Below are 13,034 nucleotides of genomic sequence, written 5' to 3'. Positions count from 1 at the left end.
TTGAAGGGAATCTTGTACATGTGCAAACTATCTCTGCATCAGAAGCTTGGAAGTTGCCCTCTGGAGCATTTTACAAAGAAGCACCTGCAAAGTCTAATGCTGTCACACAGCGTGCTCCACTTGTCTTGCATTGTACAGCAGTGCAGTTCATCAGCATGTCCCTTTCACACACCCCTCACAACTACTCCTATACATAGGATTGAGATGTTCATGAAAATCTGAATAAATAGGAACATAGGAAGCTGCCATATAGTGAGTCAGACCATTGGTCTATCTAGCTCAGTATTGTCTTCACAGACTGGCAGCAGCTTCTCCAAGGTTGCAGGCAGGAGTCTCTCTCATCAGCCCTATCTTGGAGATGTCAGGGAGGGAACCTGAAACCTTCTGCTCTTCCCAGAGCAGCTCCATCCCCTGAGGGGAATATCTTACAGTGCTCACTCTTCTGGTCTCCCTTTCATATGCTACCAGGGTGGACCCTGCTTAGCTAAGGGGACAAGTAATGCTTGCTACCAGAAGACCAGCCCTCCTCTATACTTGGCATATAGTTTTTTAAAATCCCCCAAAGTCTTCACAGGTCTTTCCCAGAAGCAAATTTAAACAAATACAATCATATTAATACCCTTGAGGACTACACAGTTTTTGCAGAGAAGATAGCTTGTGGCAGCTTCTTTGGGAAAAATAGTTGCTGAACAGCCACCAATGCAGCCAGTTGGACCCTCAAAACCATGTGGAAGAGAGCCTTAGGCAGACAGAGAGGATTAGCCTTGAAGGAAGTATGAATGCCAATATCTGGCCCTCCATCCCTGATCCTTAAAGGGGGACCCACTAGAGCAGTGTTTCTCAACCACCGGTCCCTGGACCGCTGCCGGTCCCCGAAGGCTTGAGTGCCGGTCCCTGACTGGGAGTCAACCCCCCCCCCCGCCACTGAAATCAAGGCACTCACTTCCTCAATTTTGCACATGGCACGGAAGAGGAAGAGTATCACGGAGGCATGGAACCCTTCTTGTGCCTTGTCTCCATGTGCTGCTGAGATCTTCCTACAGCTATCTTATTCCCTATCTTTACAGCTTCAAACTGTATGCGGTGCGGGGGCATGGAGGAAAAAGTATGGCAGTGGGCGCCACTTGAAGGGCTGCTGGTTCTTGCATGCTCATTATTTGCAGCCAAAGGTTCGTTGATTGAAACCCAGCTGCCTGTTGTGGTCGAGGCGCCTTGAGAGGGAACGCTGTTTCCCTTTTGCATCAGTGGGGCTTGCTTGTATGTTGTTTTCATTGGCCCCATGTAGCTTTTGAATTTTTCTAATGGCCCAACATACCCTCTCCACTGAGTAATCAGAAGCACCTCCACCCCCACCCCACACATACTGAAGACATACTGGAGACAAATTTGTTCACCCAGGCTTTTAGATTCAGGGGTTCTCAACCTTGGGTACCCAGACGTTGGTGGACTTCTACTCCCATAATCCCCAGCCATAATGGCCAAATGCCATTGTTGTTGGGGGTTATGGGAGTTTAACTGAGGGACCCAAGGTTAAGAACCCCTAATATTCCATGTTTGCAAAAGATTCCAAATTTAATTATTTTAATGCTTATATTATTTTCATTCTAAACTGCCCAGAGATGCATGTTTGGGGCAGTATAGAAGTCTGATAGATAGATAGATAGATAGATAGACAGACTTGAAACCAACCCCTTTACTAACTGCTAGTCCGGGAAACTGCGCATGAAGAATGTAGCGGTCCTTGAAACTCTGCACGAAGAATTTAGCGGTCCTTGACTCCAAAAAGTTTGAGAAACACTGCACTAGAGTATTATGTGGCAAAGTGGAAATTGGGTTCTGAAGGTGGGGGATATTTCAAGGAGCTGTGGGGTCTTGGTTAGGAACATAGGAAGCTGCCATATACCACGTCAGACCAGTGGTCCATCTATCTCAGTATTGTCTTCACAGACTGGCAACGGCTTCTCCAAGGTTGCAGGCAGGAATCTCTCTCAGTCCTATCTTGGAAAAGCCAGGGAGGGAGCTTGAGACCTTCTGCTCTTCCCAGAGTGGCTCCATCCCTTGAGGGGAATACCTTACAGTGCTCACACATCAAGTCTCCCATTCATATGCAACCAGGGCAGACCCTGCTTAGCTAAGGGGACAAGTCATGCTGGCTATCACAAGACCAGCTCTCCTCTGGTCTAGAACCTCATGTATGCTAGAACTTCATGTATGGATCACATTTAACCAAGATTTTTTTAATGTTAACCACAGAATTCTGAGGCACATGGGTATAGCTGTTGCAATATTTCAGTGAGCACAGGCACTGTTGTACCGCTGTCTGCAGTTTGTTCAAAAGAGAACAACCTTTCCATTGCTCTAGTAGTAGTCTGGATATACTGTAATGACTATACAGCTGGCCCTTGTTATTTGTGGGGCTTCAGTTCTTTCCTGTAGGTGCAAATACAGAAAGCGTGAATAATGAAACCTTACTCCTATGGGAATCCAGGGGTTAGGTCCTACACACAAAAAAGTACTAAAAAAGTGGGGAGGAGGCAGAAATAAAAGAAATAAAGTACTGTACCTTGCTATCCAGCTCGCCTGCAATGCCCCCCCCCATTCCTCTGATTTCCCACAAAAAACCATGGGAAAATTCTTGTTTGTTTTTTAAAAGAGCCACAAAATGGCTTAGCACTGTAAAATGGTGACTGGAAATGACATCGGAAGTTATTTCCTGGTTTTTCCAGCCGCTGAAAATTGTGTATAGGCAGATTTTGCCTGGTTTTTAGACCATGGATAAAGAAACTGAGTCCTGTAAGACCCATCCGCGGATATGAAAAATTACGGTTGTTGAAACTGCAGATGAGGGCCACCTGTATAAAAATAGCCAGTCAGTCAGTTAATATGATTAAGAGTCAAAGTGCGCAGAACTTGTTTGATCTCGAACTTGTCCAAAGCGAATCGGGGCGGTTCGAGCAGCTCAATCGCGAATTGGACTGCCCTTCGGGAAAGGGGGCTGGTTCAAAGTGAACCCCTTTCAGTTCGAGCTGGGCATGATTGAGGGTAGTAAGAGGAATGAGAGTGGCACAAGGCCCAAGGCCGAGAAATCACGGTTGTTGAAACTGCAGATAATGAGGGCCACCTGTATAAAAATAACCAGTCAGTCAGTTAATACGATTAAGAGTTGAAGTGTGCAGAACTTGTTTGATCTCGAACTGGTCCACTGCGAATTGGGGCGGTTCGAGTAGCTCAATCGCGAATTGGACCGCCCTTTGGGAAAGGGGGCCGGTTCAAAGTGAACCCCTTTCAGTTTGAGCTGGGCATGATTGAGGGCAGTAAGAGGAATGAGAGTGGCACAAGGCATCTTTAAAAGTAAAGTCAGTGAGGTCCTTACTAGCGGTACCGGTAAATACATCGGCATGCATGTGCAGAGGCCAGGTGAGTGCTGGAGCTGTGTCGCCCCTGCACGGGCTGCTGGGGGGAGTGCCGCTGCTCCAGGTAGCTTTATTACCACCAGATGATAAGGACATCATTTACTTTTAAAGATGTCTCATGTTACTGAGGCATTTACCGATACTGCCAGTAAGGACCTCATTTACTTTACTTTACAAATGCCTTGCAAGCCCAGCTTGAACCATCAAACCAGTTCAAGCTGGTTTGGTTGAACCAAACCATTGGCCCAATCAGTTTACCAAACTGGTTCGCGGACCCGTGGTTTGGTCCGAATTCAGTCTGAATTTGGACCAAACTGCATAAAACAGTCTGTGCATGCCTCTAATTGAGAACATGCACCTCAGCATCAGTAAGACTATGAAGCTGGAGTATCCATTCTTTGAGGGCTTTGCTTTATTTTGTCTTTTACTTTTCTTTTTATCTTTTTAGCTTTGGTATTCTCTTTTTCCAAAATGAAGAATATATTATGAGTAAATAGTGTTTCCAGAGTTTATTGGAGCTGCAAGCGATATTCTGAAATAAGAGAAATACCTTTTGGTCTATGGTGCTGCAGTTACCTAAAGTATGCGGAATATCAGTTCTTTATATTCATTATGCCCTTTAACTCTTTCACAGCTTATAGAAATGTGGTCAGTAATTTGATTGTAAACCTTCTGTATTTTGATGTCTTAGTCTGAACCGATTTGTTTTAAGGTAGTTTCCACCTAACTTTTTATGACTATTACAGTATTACACATTTATGCTTTCACTCAACACATGGCTAAGCTTAATTTCAGTGGGTTGTATCCTTACCTTCTGTGGAGCACTGCTTTATGTCAGAAAATCCACGTGCTGAAGAAGACTTGCACTTATACATGGGGCTCTTCTGCAAGTGGAAAGGATCCTTGCGTATGTGCTTCTGACCATGGACTAGCTCTGTGCAGAAGTTTAGATACAACCCAGAGACTGTACATTTATTAAAACTTATGGACATTCTGTGTGTATACTACATAATAGAATGCATTTTTTGCTTAGTGTAATTAACAGTGCTTGTTCAGGAAACATTGAGGATATATTGTTTCTTTACATTATTTATACTAGCTGCATGTTCAACTGGTCTGTCATACTCTGTTAGCAAGAATGGTTTTCTAACCATCTTTGTTTATATAGCTGAAAGAAAATTCCTGCAGAAAGAGTCATGCTTTGGTTGGCAAAAAACAGTAACTGCTTGCTGACTTTTTGGCATTGCCTGCAAAAATAATTCACTATATTTATATTGTGGGAGCCAGAATGAATTTTTAGATGACAGACTCTTGATACTTAATGAGAGACAAGTATTTCATACCATTGTCCTTTCCCCCATCTCCACTGGGCAATTACTGCACGCGAGCTGCACTGCATGTAACAGTGTGCAAATGTTTGATAAATGTTAAGTGCTAATTTATATTATTCAGTAGTTATTTCCTGATGAAGGAGCTTTTGGCTTAATGTTGTTGCCCATTCATTTCACAAGCTGTCCCTTGGCATAGAATCTTATAACTTTATAACAGAATCAATCAATATAAGGATAGAAGCATAAGCATGCCTAACCAATAAATTAAAAGGAAAACATTGCATGTCTTTTTGTGTGTGCATAATATAAAGTTGACTTCTTATAACAGTCTTTTATAACCCTCCTTTTTGTGTGAAAGAGGAATAACCAGTTATTTTAAGGGAAACATAGAGAAAAAATATGTATTGAGGAGAATATAGTAAACATTTATCTCCAGTTCCTACCATTTAACTATGCAGTACTTTACAAGAGGCTTCAAACTATATATCATTACAAAATTTAATCTGTTTTAAATACATTTAGCAGAATAAAAATGAGATATACAGAGATATACTGAGATATATCGTTTATAGAAAGTATAAATCATGTTATGCATTGTGGGGTTCATTTAAAGATAGTGTTTGTGAGGTTCATTTACCCGCACATTTTCTTGAGACCCGAGTTTCCCCATTGTTGGCAAAGTTATTTGAAACTGCTACATGCTCTCATGAGATTCTGTCGATCAAAGCTGGTAACAGCCTTATGAATGGATGGGCTTGGAATTAATGACTTTTCTCCCTTATCTGCTCTTTAACTGCTCTTCTGTTGTTAATAGATCAGTTTTAGCTTTACCGAAAGTGGTACAGAGAGAGCCAGCTTTGGTTCACTTGCCATAAACCAGCTGCTCGCCTGCCCGACTGGGTGGCGCCACTTGTTTGCCCCAGCCCCCTTCCACTAAGGAGCACGTGGCACTGGGTTAGAGCCTGCCATTGGCTCGCCGGGTGCTCCCGGGGCTGGACTGGATGGCAAGCGATGGAGAGTGCCAGCGCCCGCAAAGTCTGGCTCTCGGAGGCAGCCCCCAAACCCATCCCACAGATATAGGCTGGGCTTTGCTGGTCACTGCTTGGGGCCAGGCAGGAATTTTTTGGGTCCACACCTAACTGGCTGGCAGTGTGCCTTTTTCCGCCTGCCTCGGGCTATATCTGTATGCTAGGTAGTCAGTTAGCACCATAACTTCCCGGTCACATTTGGCAGGTACAGTGCAGTGGGGAAAAACAGCTTCAAACGGGTGATGCACCTTAGGTAAGCATTTAGCATCAAGAAGGAGGAGGGGGTCCCTTGAGGATTGACAGATCAGGGATGCCACTCAGCCATTCTTCTCTGTGAAAGCGAGATCTTCCGTATGACTGTGCAGCATCGGAGGGGTGTTGTTAGTAACAGGGACCTGACCCTAGGTTGGCTAGGATGGACAGCACCCGCTTTAGAGTGATGGAGCCATCCGGAGCCAAGGTGCTAATGCCACTGTCTCTAGGCCAAGGCGGCCACTCTGTGGCCGGCCTTCCAAGATCCACACTGTGGTGGGTGGAGCGCCAATCCCAGCGGAGAGCCATGTTGGCACACAAGGAATTATGTCTCAATAAACGTGGCCAATTTCACCAAAGAATCATGTGTCCATGTCTCCTTCGGTCTGGGTGCAATAGCCCCTTACGATTAAGAAGAAATGTTGTATCCATCCTGGCTTGTATCCTTTCCTCCCTCATTTGACTATTCACTGTGATGGGGACTGGGGACCTGCAACTGGGGATCTCTTCTACCATTGAGAGGAGAAGTGCAGTGAGCATATATGGGAAGCAAAGGACAATCTGTATCACAGTTATGGCTAGCTCTCCTATGCATGAGATCAAGCAACTGTCATCCATGATTTTAGCATCTCCAGCATTGACCATTACCACATACTGAATACAGAACTGCTCTTAAAGAGCATCTGAAGTTTCAGCTGGATAATATGAGATGGAGAGATAAGAAATGTTTTGCAACACCAAAATGGCAGGCTGTTACCTTCCAAATGAAAAATAGTGGTGTTGGTTTTGACCTTAAACACCATAAAGACCTTGGGGAATAGAGACCATAGTGTGATCCACAGCTTATATGCGTGTAGAACATTGCCATGGAAGTCCACCACTGAAGCGAAGAGGAAACTTCTAAAAAAATGAGGGGAATGGTGAAAAGAAAGCTGAAAGGGAAAGTCAGGAGGTTCAAATCACTCCAGAAAGCATGGAACGAATTTAAAATCACAATAATAGAAGCTCAGATGGAATGTATACCAAAAAGGAGGAAAGGTACCAGGAGGACGCCGGCATGGCTAACAAGTAGTCTCAAGGAAGCTATAAAAGGGAAGAAGACTTCCTTCAGAAAATAGAAGTCCTGCCCAAATGAAGAGAACAGGAAGGAACATAAACTCTGGCAAAGGAAATGCAAGGAATCAATCAGGAATGCAAAAAGAGAGTTTGAGGAGTATATAGCTAGAAGTGTCAAGAGGAATAACAAAAACTTCTTTTAATATTACAGCAGCAGAAAACCTGCCAGGGAGGTGGTAGGATCCTTATATGATGAGGTCTTTCTGAATGTAAGGGTAAAAATTCATTTGACAAACTTGTGTATATTTAAAACCTAACTGCTTCTTGGAGCATGTACGTTCAAGAATGAAAGGGATTGTTAAGGAGAATAAGGAGATTGCAGAGAAGCTGAATAAGTTCTTTGCGTCTGTCTTCATGGCAGAGGACACTAAGCATATACCCTCTGTAGAACAGAGCTTCTTAGGCTTGGAGGCTGAAGAACTGGGCCAATTTGAGGTGTCGAGAGAGGATGATCTAATTTGTCTTGAAAAACTAAAAATTAACAAATCTCCAAGGCCAGATGGCATCCAACCAAGAATTCTGAAAGAACTCAATTGTGAAATTGCTGATCTCCTAGCAAAAATATGTAACTTGTCCCTACAGTCAGGCTCCGTACCAGAGAACTGGAAAGTAGACTATGAAACTCCAACTTTCAAAAAGGGATCGAGGGGGAATCCAGGAAATTATAGGCTGGTCAGCTTAACTTCTGTGCTGGGTAAATTGATGGAAAGCATACTTAAAGACAGAATTGTTAAACACATAGAAGAATGGGCTTTTCTGAAGGAGAACAAGCATGGCTTCTACAAGGGCAAGTCTTGCCTCACTAACCTTTTGGAGTTCTTTGAAAGTGTCAACAGGCATGTGGATAAAGGTGATCTGATTGACATAGTATACTTAGACTTCCAAAAAGCTTTTGACAAAAGTTCTCCACCAAAGGCTTTTAAGTAAACTTAGCAGTCATGGAATAAGGAGCCAGGTTCATGTGTGGATTGGTAACTGGTTGAAGGACAGGAAACAGAGGCTAGGAATAAATGGATAGTTGTCACAATGGTGGGAAGTAAGAAGTGGGGTTTCCCAGGGGTCTGTACTGGGACCAGTACTTTTAAACTTGTTCATAAATGATCTAGAAATTGGGGTAAGCAGCAAAGTGGCCAAATCTGCAGATGACACTAAACTCTTTTGGATAGTGAAGCAGATTGTTAGGAGCTCCAAAAGGATCTCCCCAAACTGCAGGGAGTGGGTGACAAAATGGCAAATGCAGTTCAGTGTAAGTAAGTGTAAAGTGATGCATATTGAGGCAAAAAAGCCAAAGTTCACATATATGCTGGTGGGGTTTGAGCTGTTGGTGACTGACCAGGAGAGAGATCTTGGGGTCATGGTGGACAGTTTGTTGAAAGTGTTGATTCAACACACGGCAGCGGTGAAAAAGGCCAGTTCCATGCTAGGGATAATTAGGAAGGGGGTTGAAAATAAGAATGCTAGTATTATAATGCCCTTATACAAACCTATAATGTGATCACATTTGGAGTATTGCGTACAGTTCTGGTCACTGTATCTAAAGAAGGATATTGTAGAACTGGATAAAGGTGCAGAAGAGGGCAATCAAGATGATGAGGGGCCTGGAACACCTTCCTTATGAGGCAAGGCTACAGCTTCTGGGTCTCTTTACCATGCCCCCACTCCCCCCGATGCACCCACTAACATCCCTTCCCAAATGTCTGCATGTTCAGCAGAGAGCAGTGCTGAATACAGGGAATTTTCTTGCAGTGTTTGGACATGGCGGCAAGGTCTGTCCTGCCTCCTCCCTGCCTGTATTCCAAATTGCATGAAGGAACTCTCCGCATCTTCAGAGCTGTTTCTGCAGACAAACTCTGAACATGCGGGTGCCCAGGGGTGTGTTGGCATAAGAGGGCATACCTAGCCCCTGTGCTCCTATTCCTCTCCACATGCATTCAGTGAACATGTGAGGCTTGTTTTCTACATAGGGCTTCTCTCTCAAAAGAAACCCACCAATCTTCTCTACCTTTAGGAAAGCTTGTAGTAGTACAATTTTTCAAAGGAAGCATGTTTTCACCTGCTCTATTGTCTGTGCTTTTATTTATTGTCCAATTTTTATTCTGACTTTCATAAGGCATCCCAAGGCAGTTTACAAAAGTTAAAATACAATAAAAGTCCATAAAAATCACATTTAAAACCTTAAAATCAGTTAAAGAGTAAAAACCATAAAACATTCCAAAAAGCAACCACCATTAAAAAAGACAAACAGAAGCAGGAGAGCTAAGAGACCTGGGTGCTTTCCAGATTAGGCCCTGCAGCGGGGTCATGTTGTTTCTCAGAAGTGTGCTTCACTTCCTGCATTGTGAAACTGCAGTCCCTTCGTGGACTGCAGGGTGCCGTTCACATTTCCGATGCCTTGTTTCTAATTTAATCACTGTGATATAGAGCTAGGACGTCGTATATCTGGCGTTAAAAAGTTGCTGTTTTTTTGGGTTTTTAGTTTCTGCAGGATTGCTCTCTCTGCTGTTTATGTTTCGAATGTGACTTGCCTGAACGGAGGCATTTTGCTGCTGTTGAGCAGCTAGTCTGGAAAGTGCCCTGGCAGCCCCTAAGGGGTAGAAGCCTGAACAAACAAAAAGGCCTTTTGTTGATTTTTAAAGGCATCCACAGATGTCAAAGAGCGGACATTCACTGGGAGACCATTCCAGAGCCTGGAGCCAACAACAGAGAAGGCCCTGACCCATGTGCACAACAATTTAGCTTCTCTCGATGCTGGCACATGGAGTAAAGGCCACTCTGACGACCTTGTTGGGCAGGCAGAATCCTTTGGTCCCAAACCATTAAGGGCTTTAAAGGTAAGAATCAGCGCCTTGAATTGGATCTGGAAACAAATTGGCAGCCATTGAAGCACTTTCAAAATAGGTGTAACTTGCTCCAAACGATCAGTTCTAGAGAGAACCCAGGCAGCTGCAATCAGCATCAACTGAAGTTTCCGAATATTCTTCAAGGGCAGCACCACGTGAAGTGCATTGCAGTAATCCAGCCATGACGTGAGTAAGGTGTGGGTAACCATGGCTAGATTGGCCTTCTCGAGAAAGAGATGTAGCTGGCACACTAGCTGAAGCTGTGCAAAGGCATCCTTGGCCACCACCTCCACCTGAGCATCCAGAAGCAGAGCTTGGTCCAGCAACACCCCTAAGCTGCACATTTGCTCTTTCAAGGGGAGTACAACCCCATCCAGAGCTGGTGGAATCACTCTATCCCAACTGGCTATTCCACTGAGCAGCAGCACCCACGTCTTGTCTGGATTTAACCTCAGCCCGCATCCACCCCATCACTGCCTCCAGCCTCTGGTTCAGTTCATCCACTACTTCCCTAAGATCTGATGTCAAAGAAATGTAGAGCAAATTGATGACACTTTCCAAACCTCCTGATGAGCTCTCCCAGCTGTTTCATGAAGATGAAAACTTCATGAAAGCATGGGGAACAGTACTGAGCGTTATGGGACCCCATAGGCCAGAGGCCAAGGAGTCGAGCAGAAGTACCCCAGCACCGCCTTCTGGAACCTCCTCCCAAGAAAGGACCAGTTTTATTGTATTAATTGAATGGTTGTTAGCTGCCCTACTGCAAGGCGTGTGGGGGGGGGGAGTTAAAACAAATTAACCAGATAAGACCTCCACAAGACACTGTGATATCTGAAAATATGTTATTTTTATTCTTGTCTGAGTTTTGTAATGGCAAAAGCTGTAAATACATGAAGAGTAGAAGAGTATATTTTTGTACTTTTATTAAAAGTTTGTTTTATTAGGTTCACTTTGCTATAATGAGATTCTATACAGCAGTCTGTTTCATTTATTACAACATATTGTAATGTTATACCCATAAAGCTATTTTCCTTGACTGTTCTTAGTCCCTGACTATATATATGGGGTCCTGTAAGAATCCTGTGAAAGTTAGTGACTTTTTAGTTAAAGATCATTTACTTAAAGATCAACTGATTCTCTGCTAACTGGGCTAAGAGGCACCTTTTACCGTGGTGATTCTCTTTATTTAGCAGGGGGAGAGTAACTGGCCCTATCCACCCCCAGCACAGTACCTCCAGTGCCTGTTGCTGGTGTCTATCTTACGTTTCTTTTTAGATTGTGAGCCCTTTGGGGACAGGGCTCCATCTTATTTATTTGTTATTTCTCTGTGTAAACCGCCCTGAGCCATTTTTGGAAGGGTGGTATAGAAATCGAATTAACAACAACAACAACGTTATAATTAAAATGAATTTATCATGGCCATATAAAAGTGTGATTACTTGTCTGATCAAACAGTTATTGTTGCATCTTTTTTGCTGAACATCTCATATTTCAGCATTGTAATTTACAACACAAATGTAATCTTTTAACAACAAAACAAACAGATGATTTTGTTTTAGCAGTGGAGTATAAATACATTTTTTCTTTTTGCTAGTTCTGAATTTTTAGAATGTCTAGCTGGGTTTAGAGAAAGCTTTTGAAAAGATTATGTTTGTACAAATATCAAACTGTTTCCAGTCCTTGTTTGGAACAGTATATTTGGAACAGTGTATAATCAGATTAAAATGGTGAAGGTTCTTTGTCAGTGTATCCCTTTCTTTCCAAGCAAGTAAGCTGTTCCATTTCCTTATAGGAAGGGTGCAATTATAATTCTTTTAAAATTCATATACCAAAATGAAGTAGTATTACTGCACAGAAAGTATTTTCATTGGGCATGTATAATAGAGAATCGTGGCGAATTTGCCTTCATCCTTCTGCAGCTTTGTATCAGTTTTTAGTATGAAGCAAGAACACGAAGACATGGACTAGGGCTGTAGTATGAGCAATATCTACACGAGATCCATATCCTGAACTGCCTCCCTTTGCCTGCCGCCCCCCCCCCCCCCGAATTCCCATAACTGGACAGACAGACCAGTCTTTTATTTTAATATAATATATTTTACATTTAGCAAGAAGAAGCAACTGTCCCTATTCATCTCAGCATAGCATTCTTCCCAGTGCTTGCTGCTGGTGTTTGTGTGTGAGTGTTTTTATGAGCCCTTTTGGAAGTACTTTATTAATATATAGATGTACAGGTCGAGTACCCCTTATCCAGACATTCAAAATCTGGAATGCTCTAAAATCTGGACACCACGCCGTTTAAAAAGAACACAATAATAATAACGCCTCAGCTTACTTTAAAAATGCGGTCATGCCGCCTTCTTCAGGGCCAGGGGCCATCCCGCCGCCTCCCTCAGGGCCAGGCCTGGACCAGACTGGGCTGTCCCACCACCGCCTCCGCTAGTCTCCCCCGCTTGCCCACCTCGTTGCTGCCACTGGCACTCCCACCTCTTCCTCTCACTCACCTTCTCGCTGCGGTCTCCTCACTGCTGCCATTCTTTTTTGCCGCTGCAACTCTTGCGCGCTCTCGCGAGAGTTCCGCCTCACTTTACTATTTATGGATGATTCCAAAATCCGGAAAAGTCCAAAATCCAGAACTTATCCGGTCCGCAGTCCAGATAAGCGATACTCGACCTGTACCTGAGAACTGACTGATAGGTCATTTGGGAGTACTGGGAATATTGGGAGGTGGGGGAAGTGTCTGCTGCAACAGATTTTATTTCTATGGACTTTAACCTTTGGATGGCAAGAATAATTCAGGTCTTTTTTTGGCCTGAGTGTCAAAAGATACTTTAGTCTCCATGCAAATTTCAACCAGAATCCACGATTATTCTGTAGAAAGGTACAAGTGTTTGACATTTGCAGTAGAATTATTAAACAAGAACCAGAGAAAATTAAATGTTGAGCATAAAGTGTATTTTGACAGCCTAATTTTTATTTTGGTTTGATAATTGTTAACGTGTTTTTAAATAACAAGAAGATGTGATGTGGTTTTATTCAGGGATGTTAAGGAGC

At 43.4% G+C, this 13,034-nt stretch overlaps 1 protein-coding gene across 9 annotated transcripts in view; it reads left to right on the top strand.

Annotated features, from left to right (window-relative positions):
* The window catches only part of PLCE1 (phospholipase C epsilon 1), a 256,592-nt gene that overhangs the window by 135,854 nt on the left and 107,704 nt on the right, over positions 1–13,034 (top strand). The window lies entirely within an intron of this gene.

This window comes from Hemicordylus capensis, chromosome 3, assembly GCF_027244095.1.
Source record: "Hemicordylus capensis ecotype Gifberg chromosome 3, rHemCap1.1.pri, whole genome shotgun sequence".
Classification (NCBI taxonomy): domain Eukaryota; kingdom Metazoa; phylum Chordata; class Lepidosauria; order Squamata; family Cordylidae; genus Hemicordylus; species Hemicordylus capensis.
The sequence above is the reverse complement of the archived record's forward strand: the minus strand, read 5'-3'. Positions and strand labels throughout refer to the sequence as shown.